Below are 16,117 nucleotides of genomic sequence, written 5' to 3' on the forward strand. Positions count from 1 at the left end.
CGAATGCTCCTTGGCAAATTAATTCGGAATGCTCAATCATCCACTCTACATGTCACAGGGTATGAAAGGCTTAAAAGAATATACATATGTAAAGATCAAGATACAACATCCTCAAATCCATGATACCAAGTACAGTAAAAATATATGAAACTATTCACCATACATGATACATCCATACATCCATAATGATAAAACATCTATCATAAAATCTAACCATCCATCATACTAATCCAAGAACATAGTGTAGGTAAATGCCAATCACGAAATCTCCAACCACGGTGACCACGGAACAGACCTCAATGGTAAGAGTAAAAGCACTACCACCCGACCGCATGAAACCTAAATGGTCCACTCCCACCGTGCTGAGGAGATAGTCTCAAGTCCCAAATAGGATAAAAAAACACCTATAATCAAAATTACTCTCTAAGTCCAGGAAATCCTATAAGTATGCTAACTCAAGGGTTCCTAAAAAGATCGACATCTAAAACCCAGAGGTACCACAAGACACATAGGAAACCTAATATGCAAGCGGGAAAGTGTCATCGCAAAAGTCATGTAGAAGTTACCCGAGCAATCCCTTAGGAATCTCGGGTCCCCACTGATCTTGCGGCCACTAGTATCCTCTCGTACTGACGAGGCATACTATGGAATGCAAGGTCGTAACCAAGCGTCCTCTCTACCCCATCCTAGTCTATACTAGCACTCATGGCATGGGAGAGAACATACAATTATCTTGTTAGGTTCATTTTCTCTCATTTAGTGTAAATGTTTTCACTTATTAAAAATGACTTACAATGGGTTTCTCAAGGCAGCCTCTTAGGGCTCCGACCCCCATTGCAAGCCACTTCCTGACTCTACACATAGATAACCTACCCTAGCTCATGAACTCGTAAAACAAAGAATCATAATAAAACCATCTCAGTCCTATACGAGCAACTGAAAAAACATCGTAAAAAGATAATCCACAAATTATATCAGTTCTTCATGAGCAACAGATAACATCAAATAGTAATCATGTAATCACGACAGTTCTCTATCAGCAACTGAAGGCATCAAAGATAAGTCACAAAATCCAATGGTTCTCTAATGAGCAACCAGAAGTAATACAAGTATAACTGATCGAGACTCAGAAATGGTTATCAAATATAACTGATCGAGACTCAAAAATGGTTAAGTTAGGTATTCTCAAATACATACATCTCAGCTTCACACAAGGAAACTGGAAAGCAATAACAAACCATAACACAATCATGTCATAGAGCACTTCATCACATTACCATGGTCGGGTTAAGAAAGATCGAGACCAATTCATCATGACATCACATTCACAACCCCCGAGCCTCTGGTAACAACCTAAACTGGTCGACGCTAAACCGACCCCAAAACATTCAAAGTACAAAGACAACATCAAAGTCTCAGGGATTGGATCTGAAAGTATATTATTTGAGTTAAGGTAAGGTTTATTTTTTAGTTTAATGTCGAATTCAAGTAACAAAGTTTTCATATTTACCCCCTTTACGATTAACCCTTTCTATAATAACTTCCATTAAGTCAATCTTCCAAATCTACTATCTAATCAGATAGTATTCATTATTAATTAACTTTAATTAAACTAATTTTAGTTAAAGTAATCAATAATCATTTGATCTAATTACTTATTTTAATCTATCCATTAATTGTTAAATTATTAATATTTAACCAAAATTATCAATAATTTAATATTTACCATTTATGTGAAATACATTTAATATTTATTATTTAAGTATTAATAAAATAAAACTTTTATTAAATAAAAATATATAATAATTTTATTAATTAAAAATTTTAATTAATAATAAAAAAATCATTTTTGTAAATAATATATTAAAGAAAAATGAATTAACAAACTATATATTTTTAAAATAAATAAAAATCAAACTCATTTATTATAAAACCGTCGGCTTATATAAGCCGACGGCCTGCCGCAGTCCTACGGACACAGGGCCTGCGACAGCAGGTACGTCGTACCTGCGATCGCAGTACCTGCGACGCAGGTCTGTCGGCTAAGCCGACCGTGGGGGGTGGGCACGGGGTAATTCTCTCCCCCCCCCCACAAACTTATAAAAATTATTATATTTAATTTTTTTTTAAAAAGGGGTACAATCAATATATATATAAACATTTTAAAACTATATATATATTAAAATAATTAATTTTTTTTTTTAATATATATATAAATATATGCTTTGAAAGATTGTTTCCTCCTCTATCTTGATATAGAAAATATAGTCATTCATCCAAACGTTCAATCTAGAATCTCAGTATTAAATTCAACCCTTCCCATTTAAATGTCATGTATAAAGAAGTTTATAAACAAGTAACTGATAAATACCAATATCGTAATGTTTAAATATTCTTCACAAGGAATTTCAGATTTACAAACCCCAGACACGAAGAAGACAGGAAAGGATAATTGCGTATTAAATCGATAATTGAAAACACAAGACCCTACCTGATCCTGATGCTATTATGCAATCTCCAGGAATGGTAAAAGAATTCGCTCCTCTCAATAACCTTCCTCTGGAAAACTTTCTTGGTATCAGCTTTCTGAAATTCGCTTCCAAAATTGTCTCCTCCCAAAAATTCTCGTCCAACTTCCTATCCCCCAAAAATGAACCCCCAAAGTTGTGATAAGCAAATTCTTCTTAATTCGGGGCACTAATTGTGCGTTTACCCGAGAGGACTCTTTGCACAACTCAGTTAACTCCAAATTAACTTTTATTATCTTTTCTTATTCTTTTGCATTCAACTTTCATGCACATTAAGTTGAATTATTAAATAACTTTATTTAAAATTTCACTTGATTTCAATTCTTAATTAATTTATTACTTTAAATCTTATGTGCACTTTTAAGAAATTAAAATAACATTATTAATTTTTATAATTTAATCTTTTAATTAATTCTTATATTTAACTCATGTTTAGATCATGCGATCTAGAATTCTTAATAAATTAATATCTTTCAACTTTTTAATTTATTTTAGAATTTAATTGATAACATATTTAATTAATTTAAATAACAATAATATTTAGCATTTATTTAAAAATGAACTCCAAATATATTATTATTAAATTAAATAAATATTATCCTGTTCTAAATATATCTTGAACTTTAATTTCCAACTTTAATTCTTTTATTTAATTAATTAATTAATTAATTAAATATAAAGATATCATAATAATTCCTTATTAAATTAAATCATTAATTAGTCTTTTTAATTAGACTTAATTAATAGAAAATACACCAAGGACTCATAAAGCAACATACGAAAACCCATCATAGAAAAATACATACCAAATCAAACAAAAGGGTTATAATCACAAAATTACATCATTTGATGCATTCGGAGGGTACTTAACTCAGATACTTGTCCTAATTATCAATTAGGACAATTGGCTAAAGGGTTTAGGATTTGGACTTAAGAGTTTATCTCCCCTCTCTTACCATTGAGACAGTGCGATAGGGTATGCTCATCCTGACAATTCAGGGAAGTCGATACCCAGTACCTGCAACCTGCATAAAATCCACGCATGTACAAACACAATATTCTAAGCTAAATAGGCAATGGCGGGAAGTGGTGCATCGTGTAGATCCCGACTAGCAGGTGACTACGACTCCCTTCCTTAACCATATCAGAAACACCATACATAAATAAAACAACACGCACACCATACACATGCAGTATGGGGTAAGTATCCATAAGAGGCACATGAAATAATAAGCCATCTAACTAATCATCATCGATAACTAAAACCATTGAATAATCATCATACATGCACGAAATATAGAGTACCAAGTAATCTCATCATATAATAAACTGAGTGTAAACATCCTCTGATAATCTCTAAAATAATGATACTACTCATCAAACATAAATTGGCCTAAAAGAGTTTGGCAATCATATCATAAATGTAGCTCGAAAAATATAAACTAGGGGCAGGCACTACAATGGAACACTTTTTAAATGTTCTTGGGTCAAAGATTGAGAATGATCTCTCCTGTAATGTTCTTGACTACCCTTTCTTTAGGAACAAAATCCTCTACAAGTGTCATGATTAATTCTAAGGATAGTACTGACACCAGGTGTGATGTTGCACTGACAAGCCTTGAAAGAATCATTGTGGATATCATCTGAGACCTCTCAATTGGTTTTTTGCATAATTTTAGGAAAATGCCCAAATCTATGTGACCTAAATCTATGTCTCAAATCTTTGAGTACTCATCTTGGAACCATGATTTTGTAGGAAAACCCTGAAACTTCAATACTACTAGTTTTGGTGCCATTCTCTTAGCAAAGGAGAATGATGAAGATGCCATAAAATCTACACAAAAAGCAAGTACATTAGCTTAGAATTGAAGAAAAAATGATTAAATTAAACCATAGTGATAACTCACACAAAACCCAAAACCCTAGTTATCCAAAAATACTAGAAAACCTTACTAATAGCTCTAAAATGCAAAAGATGGCATGCCTGGTGCATCTAATAGGTGCACCTCGTGCACCTTTCATGAGAAATCTATCATTATAATGAGGTGCACACCATCACACCTCTTGGGGTGTGTATATGCTCACCTCATTTTGGGCTTAAACAAGTCTTATGTTCAAAGGGTGCATAGTAGCACACCTAATTAGGTGTGATACTATGCACCCTAATACCATTTTAGGTTTTTTAAAAAAAAGTTTTAAAGTTTTTTGCTTAAAAGAAAAATGTGTAGTACCATGCCTAATTAGGTGTGCTACTATGCACCTATCCTTATGTTGCTTTATTTTTTAGCGTGATGGCAGGTGAAGGTGAAGCAAGGATTGAAGGAATAGTGCACCAAATGAGCTATGGTGTTGCACTTAGAAAATTTGATGAAGACAAAGTGGGGACAGAGTGGGGAGGGGCCTAGGTTTTATAAACCTAGGTCCTAAAGTATCCTTGGTGTTGTGCATCTATGAATCACCAAGGGTGATGCCTCCTTCATTGTGGTATGGCACACATGTGCACCTAGTCAGGTGCATATGTATTGCATTTTTTTGCAAAAAAATTACTTAGTTACTAGAATGAGGTTTCTTAGAATTTGGGTTTTCCAGTCAGGACTGGGATATGAACTAGGATACTAGATAGAACCTCAAAAGGACTTAGACCCTAGACTAGGGTTATGTAAAGTCAAAAAATAAAGTAGGGGGTCCCCATTTCTAGCAGAATTGGGGTGTGCATTGTGAAACCACAACAAATAGCCCCACCAAAAGGAATAAATGACAAAGGCATTTCTTCATCAACAAATATTCATCTAAAATGTGTTGAACACCAACTAAATCTTGAATACTCCAAGTGTATTTTGAGTCACTTTATAGTCCAAACCTTAGGATCTTGAATCTCCAAGTTTAGTGTGTTTAGTGTATTCATTTCTTCCAACATCTTAGGATGTAGTCTATCAAAATTTTCTAACAACTTGGCAACAATCTTCCACCCCATCCAATCTATTTTTCAAGAATCTTAATGAAAGCTATTTGTCAATCCTTTGTCTAACCAGATAAGAGAATCAGTTCTGAGGGTTCTTGGCAAGTTGTCACTTTTCATTTGAAGTCGTAGGAAATCTTTTAATACTTGCTCCGTTTAGCTCATAATGTCACCATTTGATTCTTTGAAGAAGTAATATTTTGGTACTGGATAGCTTATTTAGAGTGCATATCCTATAATTGGATTATCCCCTTTTATACCTTTTAAAATCCTTCATTCTTAACACCATTCTTTTCTTTTTTATTTTCTTTATGTATCCTGACCATGCTTAAAATGTGTGGCCAAGACATTGGTGTCATTTCTTGGATTCAATCTTTTGTGAACATCCCTTCCATTCCTCTTTTAAGAACTTTTTAGAAACTCTCATACCAAACAATGATCTTAGCAATTCCTTTGAGAAGACCCTTCTATTTGAACCAATGGAGTTTGTATTATCCCTTGCTACCTTCAACCTTGGTTTGCCAATACCTAAGATAACTGATCTTTAATTTTGCAAAGTGTTGAGAACTTATTGATTTGCAATTTTGAATTCAAGCCTGAAAGTCCCCTATTACTACATGCAACATCCAGTCCTCAGTTGGTATAAGGAACAATATTATCAAAATATTTTGACAAAGAAATACCTCTTCTCAAAAGTTGAAACCAAAAGAATGGTTAGTAAGATATGTCAAGATAAAATCTTGAGTGAACCTACCCCTTGGACTGATGCAACTTTGAAAACATGCAAGTGAAAAAGAAACACAATTGTAGAAATAAATACACTTGCAGAAAATAAACACACTTGCAGAAATGAAATCTATTTTTAAAATTATTTTTTACAAAATCTCTTAGGCTTCAAAGTAATGCTTCAGAAATTGCCCATTGATTGGCAACAAAACCAATTCCCCCTATAAGGAACTCAACCTAAAAGTGTTTTCTCCCAGAATTTTTGCTATCTAATAAGGATTGATCTACAAGCATTGAAACTTTGTGTGGTTGCCCAATTTTTCTTTTGCATTGTCCTAGAGTAGAACAAGGCTAAATATCCTGAAAGACTTTATCATGGCCCTCTTGTTGAACCACCTCTTGATGACTACTTGATGTTTTTCCATATGCTCCAAAGTAGCTATCCATTTTTTCGTCCATCTCTAAGAGATTCATCAATCTAATTTGTACTTTGTCAACATCTTTAGCATACCAATTCATGAATTTTAAAATAGGAGTTCTGAGGTTGAGTGGAAATATTGGATCATGTCCATAGACAAGTAGATATGGAGATGTACCCAAAGCATTCTTGACCTTGTCTCGGTCTATCCATAGTGCATATTTGACTTGTGTATGCCAATCTTTAGGATTCTCCTTCAATAAATGTCTTATTACTATGATCAAGTTCTTATTTGTAGATTCAACTACACCAGTGCCTTGTGGGTAATAGTTTGAAGAGAACTTGGTGATAACTTGATTTTCTAGTGCCCATTGAGTTAAGAATACTGATGTAAAATTTAATCCATTATCACACACTAAGGAGAATGACATCTCAAATCTAGTAACAATGTGCTCCTCTAAGAAGTTTGTAACCACCTTAGCTATATAGTTTTTGAATGTCTCTACTTTTGTCCAGCGTGTAAAGTAATTAGTAGTCGTGAGAATAAAAGTCTACCCTATTAATGATGGTAGATTTACTAGACCAATAAAATTTAGCCCCCACTTTGTGAAGGGGTGTATCTCAAACATTGGTTGTGATGGTATTGCAAGATGTCTTTCTCTATTAGCACTAGTCTAATAAATATGAGAAGTATGCACATGCTCAAAAGTATCTTCAAATATTGTGGGCTAGAAATAACCAAATCCTAAAATCATATGAGTAGTTTCTTTTGTTGAACCATGCCACGTATCATACTTATAATGAAATTTTTCTAGAACTTCCTTTACTTCCTCTCATCCCAATAATTTTAGATAAATCCCTTCATAGTTCCTTTCATATAACTTTCTATCATGCAGCATGTAGGATTCACACTTCATTTTGAGTCCCCTATATTGTGAACTATTCATCCAACTGGGATAATGATTTTTTAAAAGATAATAAATAATATCCTAGTACCAGACATTAGTTATTACACCTTGACCAATATCAACTTGAGATACTAAATCTTTTTTCAATCGTCTACATCTATTTTACTTTCAAACCACAATTACTTTTCATCTTCTATTTGATTGTCTGCTATTATTTTTGACAATCCTTGGCCTCTTAATAACTTCATAGGTTGAATCTCTAGACCAAACTCTTGAAGGATCGCCATCCATTTTCCTCGTCTTTCACCAAGTTCATTTTGCATCAATGATGTCTTAATTGCTGGATCAGGTACAATAGTGTTTACCTTGCTCCTTAGTATATATTGGCAAACTTTCTTTACCACTTTGATTAAAGTGAAAGACTATTTTTTGAGGTTGGAATAGTTTAACTTAGCATTTTTCAAAGGGAAACTCATAAAGGCAATCATCCTTTCATCTTCCTTTTCCTTCTTCTATGTTAGAATCCCAACACATGAGTATTCTAAAGAAAAAGTGTATATTTTGAAAGGTAACCCATAGTTAGGACTCACCAATACTGGGGCCATGGAAATGGCCACTTTGATATCCTCAAATGATTTCTTATTCTTCAAAACCCATTCTATTTTGGCTCCCTTTTTGAGTAAATCATTAAGGAGACTCACTATCTTTCCAAACCCACTTATGAATTTTCACACAAAATTTATCTTCCCAAAGAATGAATTAAGTTTTTTTTGACTGAGGAGGTGATAACTTTAGAATAGATTTTATTCTATTTGGATCAATGGAGATTCCTTCTTTAGAGATAATAGGACCTAGGAGCTTTCCTTTGGTAACCCCAAATGAACATTTCTTAAGATTGGGTGATATATTTTATTTATGACATATATTGAATACCTATCTTAAATTAGCAATGTGAGTGCTTCAATCCTTGAAAAATATAGTTAGATCATCCATGTAGATTACTATACACTTGTTTATTAATCCCTTAAAAGTTTCATCCATGGCTTGTTGAAATGTAGCCCCTACATTATTCAGCCCGAAAGGCATTCTTTTGTAAGCAAAACTTCCCCATTTAGTCATGAAGGTCATCTTTAGCCTATCTTCTTCATCAACCATTACCTGATTATATCCCAAATATCCATCCAAGAATGACATCATCTATGAACCATATATAATTTTCAAAACCTCATCTAGTGAAGGCAATGGATAGTTGTCCTCTTGAGATGCAAGGTTCAATTTGCAAAAATCTACACAAAGATAAATCTCTCTAGTATTTTTCCATATAGGAACCAAATTAGCCACCCACATAGAATGGTGAATGGGGAAGATGATCTTGGCATCAAGTAAATTCTTAACTTCTTTCATTATCAGTGGTTCAATGATAGGATTAACAGGTCTTTTCCTTTTCCAAAAAGGTTTAGCATCTAGTTTTAAGGGAATTTCATGTGTAATAATCTTAGGATCATATGTTTTTAGCTCCTTGTATCTCTAAGAAATGACATCCTTATACTCTATAAGTAATTTGAGAGTATCCTCCCTTTCTTGTGCATTGCATGCCTTCTTGATCCTTACCATTCTAGGATATTCATTAGTACCCAAGTTGTATGTATCACATTCTTCGGTCCCTTTTTCTTGGACCACTCTTCTATTAAGTGTGGATATGTCATGATCAAAATTGCATTCTAGTTCAATAATTCCTTTAGGAATGGTATTAGTTTTCAAGTTCAAGATCCCATCTTCATCTTCAAGTTCATCATCTTCAAGTTTGTCATCATGAGCATCATCAATTTCTTGCCCTTTAAAGTGGCTATTGCACATGATAAATTTGAGTATATGTTGATCATCTTGGAAAACTTGGAAGTTTGTAATATTGTCTGGGATACATGGAGTAGCAACGAACTCTACTAAAAAAATTTCAATTTTGTTCTCTTGGCTGGTTATAATGCACTAACTAAAATAGCAAGAGTTTCTGCTACCATGTTTTTCTTCTTGGAATAGATTTTATGTTTAAAGCTTTGAAACTATCTATCAAATCCCATACTCTTTTTTTTGTAAGGAGAAAATCCTCTTATCATTGCAAGAGTATACTAATTTCACTTGTCATATGACCAACTAAGAATCTCCTTCAATTATAAAAGTTGTGATTCCTTTCTCCAGTGTGAAAAGAAGCCCACTAATCAATGCTTCATATTCTACAACATTATTAGTACATCTAAATTTTAATTGACATGTTGCATAGAAAGACTTACCTTTTGGGTTGATCAACTCAATACTTATGCTAGCTCCTAATTTTCATTTGGAACCATCAAAGTGAAGTGTCAAAATTGGATCTTATTTGGGTTTTCTAACCTTATATTTATTCATCCTGAGCTTCTCTTTCACTTGGACCTAAGAGGATTTTTTCTTGGGAATCCACTATAATCTTTTGTGGGGTAGACTTGATGATTTTCCATTGTTATTCCTTGATACTAGGAGTGTATGTTTTTCCTATTTATCCTAAATTTCCCATATCAATTCCTTAATTTCATCCACTTTGGGTTTTGGATGGTTGACTACTCAAGTCCATCCTTGACCTTTTACATATCGTCTTCTTCTTTGAACTTTGATCATTCCTAGAAGAGGAGAGGACAAACCTCCACCATCTAAAGAGGTATCATTGTAGGATGGATTTAGATATTCAATTTCCTCTTACACCTTTTCAACAGATCTAGATATGTTTATAAGACTTTAATATTTTGTGGGTTGGTCTTTTGGGATGTTACTACTCTTCACTCTCATCATCTATATCAATACCTTAATGACTACTTCTTGGAAAAATGAACATTCAAACTCTAAATGACTAACTTTATGTAATTAGAAAAATCTTGTAAGAAGTAGGATATTGGGGTTAGCTTCTCCTCCTAAACATGGTAAGTTAGTGATCATTTTGTCTATGAATTGTGTTATGATCTCATCCTTTGGGGTTGAAAATTTGTATTCTATATCTTGCTTATCTGATATTTTGGTTGAACTTTTATCAAATGCCATCACTTTGTAAGAGCCTAAATTTTATTGTAAAAATGTCACCTCATTTGGAGCATTGTATTCTATAATCATTGTTTTTAACTTTGGCTCTGCATCGATCTTGATTTGATTGTCCAATCCTTTCCATGGTAACTAGAACTGAGTGAAATCTATAGAAAACCATCCCCTTAGGCATTTTTTCCATTTTATGCTTAGTACTAGTCTGTATGTTTCTAGGATATTGACCACATGTATATCAATGATGTCTTGAATCTAGGGGTCAACTGTGAATTGTATTTGAACATCTTTCAAAAAACCAATAACTTTCACCTCTATTCTATCCAATAGGATCACTATTCAGTTGGAGGGTTAAGGATTGACTCCTAACCTCTATGCTATTGATAATGATATAACATTACAAGAAGTTCATTGAATTAATTAAATAATTATGAAGATTCTTCCCATATATCCTAATGCTAAGTAAAAACAAGGGCACGTCAACTTTGTCTTTAAACATAGTTAGCATTGCCTCTGAAGAACTGACTTGTTGAGATAATATCTTTTGAGGAACAATAGCCATATTTTGGGGTACCTTTGTATGATATATATTTTTCATCAGTGGCTCTTGGTACTAAGGATAGTTCTACAACATGTCAAACATGGACATGTTGGCCTTTGTTTGTTTCAAATCTTCCACAGCATTGTACTTTTCAGTAGACCAAGCTAAATTGTTCAAGATTGTTGGCATAGTTCCTTTATTCTAATTTTTTAGTCTTCCATAAGTTGGTTTGATTGGTACTAGATTATTACTCATCCTTATATTGGGAGGAGTTGGTTGTATTATAGGCATAATTCCATCTATCATAGGTTCTTTCCAACTTCACATATTGTACATATTTTGATTATCATTGCGAAAGGCAAAGATCTCTTCCAATTGAATGTTTGGTTCCTAATTGAATTGAAAAGAGAATACTTCATTCATTGGTTTCTCCACCTATGTGTTTAGTGTAGAATCATAAGATTCTAGCAGCATAGCATTAAACTACACAGGAGGCATGTTTTCATTAACTTGTGAATTCTGGGTTGTATCTTGATTTCCATCATAGTATGAACCATCATTGTTAGACATATTTTGACCATCATCATACTAATTGATATCTACATACTGAACATTATTTTTTTTGTTGGTAGGAATGCTCTCATTGTTCAAATGAGTGTTTCATTATCTATTTTGTCTCTAGAAGCCATTTTTATTCCCAACATTGTTGTTTCCAACATTGGCTTTTCTAGCAAAATTCATATTGTGGTTCTGATTGTAATTGTTATTGTAAGGACCAACATTGTTTCTTTGGAAGTTGTTATTCTATACTTGTGAAAACCTCAATTAAGTTAGCTCATTGTTTATTTGTGACATGGTCTTCCTCATTTGACCAAACTTGGAGGAAAAATTATTGACTACCTCAGTGGATGTTGCTACCTTTTGTTCGAAGAAAGTAGCTTTTAGAGGTTCATACCATGGATATGTTAAAGTTTGGTTTTGTAGAGCAGGTGCATATTGTAATGGAACTAGAATAGCTATGAACTAGCTAGGCATTGTCAACATTCTGACAAGGTATGTTGGCATTGTAGTAATAGCTTGAGTTGGAAGCATCAATCCTCCTCCTTTAGGATTGGCTTGCTTAGTGAAGGTAATTTCTTCTATGAAGACTTTGTCCAATGTGTCGATATCTTTCTGTCAAAAGTCTTCTTAGAAAAATAGCAATAAGATGGTCCATAGAATTTAGATAAATTTAAATAGTAGCTTCAGCTAGTATAGTATATGGCATTTCAAACTTGTGGTATGCCATGTGAAAGCAATGGTTGAAACACAAAACCATCTTAGTTAGGTCTTTTTTTATTGATATTAATCATTGATGTATCATGGTTGGGTTGGATGAAGTTTTTAAATTGTTCCAAGAATAATTTTTTGAAAGCAACCCAGTCTCCAATACATCCAAGTGGCAAACTAACATACCAATTAAAGGCAACTTCCCCCAAAGAGTAGGGGAATAAGCAAAGAACCACATTTCCATTAGCAATTTTCTTTCGGTTACAAATTTCCTTGAATACCTTAATGTGATCTTCAAAAATTCGTGTCTCTCCATAGATGAACCTTGGGCAAATCTTTTCAAGATTCTTAGGAAGATCATGGAGTACACCTATCAAGTTAATTGGTAAGTCTACAACATTTGTGAAAAAGGCCATTGGAGGATTTGGTGGACCAAGGGGTCACTATTGTGGAGGCAAAGTTGAAGAAGATGATGAAATGTTAAATGGAAGTGGTAGAATTTGAGGGATTCCTTTGTCACTATGAGGTTTTCAAAAATGGTTAAGCTCAAGGAACTTGTGTGTGGTGAAGATCTTAAAGCTTGTTGAAATGGGGATTTTAGATCAAGATCCTCTAGTTTGCATAAAATCTAGCAAAAAATACCTTTGTAGAAGTACATTTTCTCACAAAATAAGGTGCACCTCAAAATTTAGTGCAGTAGGACACCTAAAATTCATAAAAACTTAGAAAATTTTCTGAACTTGTGAAGAAATATAGATTTTTGAAGTTTTGCAATTTTCTCTCTATTCTGAATGTTAAGGGACCCTCCTTCTAGTGCTACTTGTTTTGGGATGTCATTTTGCATGATTCTAACAACAAGAATCCTTTTGAACTCCTCTCTTAAAAAGCTAATCTAAGGATCAACTCCAAGGTTCCAAGTGATCTTGCAACCTACTAGAATCTACTTAGTTGAAGATAAATGTGAATTTTCACAACGAAGCCTTTGCTGGTTTGAAAACTTGGGATAAGATGTAGAATTTTCTTACTATCAAAAGAATAAAATACACACAAAAAGAACTATATTTTTGTATTGTTTCTATTTTTTAATGAATGGAATTTAACAATACAACTATATGAATTCCTAAATTAACAAAGTGTTTATAAAAGAAAATAATGAAGGTAGGGTAACAAGAATTTTAAGAAAATAAATGAAAAGTGAAATCCTAATGGACATAAACTATAGAAAAACATGTCTACGAGTTAAGCTTTTGAAAAGATCAGTACATAACCAATGAAAGTAGGATTAGTACTTCCTTAATTCTACTAATGCAATTGTTGATGGGAATTTAGTAACCATAAGATGTTTCACTTTTCATTAGATTGCAATGCCACAAAAATTCTGCTAATGTGAGACAAAAAGCTATGCAGGAAAAAGATGATGACCTCTTCTCAAAATAAGTATGTCAGCAAAATTTTTAAAACTGTAGCAAACACCAGAATTAAAAGATCACATGACTAAAAATAATGCAATAAACTTTTGGCTCAATTACATTTCATGAACATATATCCAAAAAATATAACACACTTAGGCAAGAATCACTACACTCCAAATGCAAGCACCAAGAGCATATATTATTGTAAAATAATGGTGGCCTTGATTACATTTTACAATCCAAAATCTATAAGAAATCTTCTCCTCAATTTGTGTTGAGAGTGAGAGATATGCTTCTAAACTAATAAAACAAATCTATTTATGTACAAACTATATATCTAACTAGTGCTAAGTAGGACTCCATCTAGTTTATATCATTAATTGAATGCATAAGCCTTTACATGTCATAAAACAAAGAAATCATGAGAGAATAAGAAAGAGAAGGCTTTTAGTTAATGTAGAAGTGACTGGAAGTGGAAAAAATAGAAGCTCCATCTTCACTAGGCATCCATAGGAGTCAAACTACCATTAGAATATGTTTCTAATGCATGGAAAACTCTAATTTCAAAACTGGCAACTAACTATCAATGCACCTCTAAGTTCTTCAAAATCTTCTAGAACACTATTGAAGAAATGCACCTACACACTAGTGCATCTGGTGCACCTAGCACACCTGGTGCACCAACATAGCAAAACACCTCGAAAATAGACTCCAAAAAATGCAAATTTTTACTAAGCGTCAAGATTAAAATTCTGGCATCTAGCTTTTGTTCCACTTTATACCAGAGCTATTTTTGGATATTTTCCCTTGAATTTCTTGATTATCTCAGTGACTTAAGCTACATTTAGAAAATTTAAGGTGTTATATTTATCTTTCACTTTCTGCTTGTAGTTGACCACTTCTATACGAGTTTCTACAAAATCTCTAAGTTTTACATCAAGCCCTAATAAAGCTTCTTCTGCTCTAAATGCCTATCTAATATCTTCATCATTAGAAGCTTCTTAAAAATTCTTTCAAAATTTTTCAACTATTGCCTCTACTAGTACTAGCTTCTCTCATGTATCATCCTCAAAAATCTCTAGACATGCATCACTATAATATTTCTCAACTTGAAAAATTTACTCTTGTGCTTGGTCCTTAAGCCTATGAATCCCTACATGTAATGTCTCCATTACTTTATTGTCATCCACAATATTCTTTGTCCAATCATCTATTTTATCTAATTCCTTAGCTACATATAGATCCATTAGTATATGTTACCTTTGTCCTTTAATAGACTAAAATGATTACAAGTCTTTTTCCCAAGTATGCACTTCATCCTGTATATGCTACTTTAGTATGAAAGAAACACTAATTTAATGAAAATGAAAGCATTAACATTAACTAAATTAACATAACATATAAGATAGACAAAAGAGGAACCCCTAATTAGGAATGTGAGCCAAATGAATGGACTCTCCCAATAGGAATTAGCTCTTTGCTTGGTAGATGAGTCTAAGTAAAGAATTGGTATGTGTGCTCAAAGGGCTTCAAGTTTGCTTCAATGGTGGGGATGGGTAATGGAAATTTGGTAGCTTTTTGAGCTCTCAATTTGGCATTATAAAGGTATGGTTAAGGGCCTTTTTTTTTAAACTAGCATTATAACTAACTTTAGCTCAAGGATTGTGATGAAATGGCTTGGGAGGGGATCCAATTTATAGGCTAAGGGCTTGAGGGTTTGAGGGCTAAGATGCAAGGATGGGGAAAAGCTCATGGAGGGCTCAGATTGCATGAGAGGAGAGCACATGGATTGTGCTTTCTTACAACCAATTAGGGAGTGACACATGTCACAGGGTGAGTGGATGGAGGCAAGGGCAAGGATGAGTCAACAAAGGAGGCTCAAGGCCTTAAAGACCCTCATAAATGGCTTGTAAGAGAAATGAATGGATTTGTAAGAGTCTTTATGGCTTTGTAACAACATTCATGGTTGGGTGGTTGGGATATTTTGGATGGAGTTGAGATTGTTGACTTTGCTTGGTTTAGGAAAGTCTTAAGTTTGCTTAGGGAATGTCACAAGGTTGGGGGGGGATTAGAGGTGATTTAGGATTTAGATTAGGGATGTTAGAGATATGCAAGTGGATGACATTCAATGAGGGTGGGTGAGTTAGTACCTAAGCTTGGTTAGTATGGGTGGATGGGGTGGATAAGGCTAAAATGGAGGTATAGAGATAGGCTTAGGGTGAGGATAAAGACCTTCTAGAAGAGTCTAGAATTTCCTAGGATGAGGATAAAAGGTTTTTTAGGAAACAAATAAAGT

Source organism: Cupressus sempervirens, chromosome 8 (genome assembly GCF_028749045.1).
Source record: "Cupressus sempervirens isolate cs-2001-9-10 chromosome 8, ASM2874904v1, whole genome shotgun sequence".
Lineage (NCBI taxonomy): Eukaryota > Viridiplantae > Streptophyta > Pinopsida > Cupressales > Cupressaceae > Cupressus > Cupressus sempervirens.